The sequence below is a fragment of the Arachis ipaensis genome, chromosome B03, assembly GCF_000816755.2.
Source record: "Arachis ipaensis cultivar K30076 chromosome B03, Araip1.1, whole genome shotgun sequence".
Classification (NCBI taxonomy): domain Eukaryota; kingdom Viridiplantae; phylum Streptophyta; class Magnoliopsida; order Fabales; family Fabaceae; genus Arachis; species Arachis ipaensis.
Genome location: NC_029787.2, coordinates 110,437,242 through 110,438,954, shown reverse-complemented (window position 1 = coordinate 110,438,954; position 1,713 = coordinate 110,437,242). Strand labels below are relative to the sequence as shown.

Genomic DNA, 1,713 nt, shown 5'->3' with positions numbered 1-1,713 from the left:
GATCAGATCAAACTCAATAACAAGTTAAATTTAATACTAATCAATTAAATATATTATAAATTTAGTCTATTAAAGATAAAATCTGATATGATCTAACCTGTTTCCATCTCAACAAACATCCACTGGAAGAACATAACACGACGCATGAATATAATGAAGATTGTATATATGTTGGGACCACCCCCATAAAGGCGAATCAATTTAATTTCTTGATTCTTTTGTGCCATAGTACTGTTTAATTTACTCCTTTTTTCTTTAGTCATGCAATATTATTATTCTTAACTACTATTAATAAATATTCGACCAATTAATTAGAATTATTAATATTAGGGCTCCATGGCTATAATAAGAATCGTTAAATAAAATAAAAAGTAGAAATTGCAAAATAACATAGTATAAAGACATAGATTGGTTAGGCACTTAATTAGCGAAGCAATTGACCTATGAGCCAAATTGAACAATGCTGTGCTTGTTGAATTTGGTTATTCTTTATTATTCGGTGAAAGAATCGAAAGAAAAGGTGAGCAGTATTAATCCCTCAATCATGGATGGTAGGGGAAGTTAGTTACTCAAATCAAACCCGAATTGACAAGAGTAAGTGGAGTAAGTTGAGGAATGCATCTAGAAGCAATCTTTAATTTATTAAGAGAAATAAAAATACAAAAACATAACAAGTAGTTAGAAAGAAAGTGGAAAGGTGGAAGACCATAAACATAAAAAGTTGTGAAAAAGAATCATCAAATATAAAAGCGATTTATTTGGAAGTGTACCCGAAAAAAAGAAAATGCTTGGTACGCATAGCCAATTTGATACTTCTAAATCAATGTGCAATGTAGGCAAACATGCTTTTGCTATGGTAGGTCTTCACAGCCTTTTATTTTCTTCTCAGACATTATTTTTTTTTTATATATATATATATATTCTCTCTCTCTTTAATTTCAAGCTTTGCAATATAGATCGTTTATTCGAAGGCGGTGTGATATTTTATGCTGAGATCATGTCCAACTAAACTAATTGCATGAGTGAAGCTGCTTTAACAAATTAGTAACAATAGTCAAACCACAATAATGCATTTTTTGGCTAATTGGCCTAACAGGAAAATAAGAATACTTGTGAGGAGGGTGGAGAAACGAAGAGAGGAAGAGGGTGAGAGAAAGAGAGAAGAGGGGGAGGGTTGTTATGCAATTTTATTAATGTTTAGGGATGGCTGATAGCTAAATTGTAACCTTAATTAGGGTTTATTTTTATCATCACATAAGTAGTAAATAAAGTCAATAAGATCAAATATATAGTTTCAAATTTCTTTGTTAAGGAAGAAGTTAAAAAGAAAAAAATATATGCAATTTATTGAAATTAATTACTACTTATACTTGGATAATTTTGAACACAAAAAATATTAGGAGGCCAATAAATTTTATGATTTGTAGTTATTATTTAGTTATAAATAATATTATTAATGTTGTGAGATTAAAAATTACTTATTTTTTTTTATAGTTAAATATTGGTCAAATTTTAATAAAAGTACGGACTTTTAAACTTTCTCTTTTGAACACCTATGGAGAGTAATTATGACTTGAAACATAATCAACATTCCATCGCTAGCTCGGCTTGTATCACCATTCTTTATTTGTACTAATTTGTATAAGATAAGATGGTGTCAAATTTTATATAATTTGATATATATGTTTTTGTTATTATGAAAGAAAATACTTA

General features: G+C 28.5%; 1 long non-coding RNA gene across 1 annotated transcript in view; it reads right to left on the bottom strand.

Annotated features, from left to right (window-relative positions):
- LOC110270295 overlaps positions 1-1,713 on the bottom strand; it is a 6,857-nt gene that overhangs the window by 4,122 nt on the left and 1,022 nt on the right. The gene's annotated exons all lie outside the window — the stretch shown is intronic.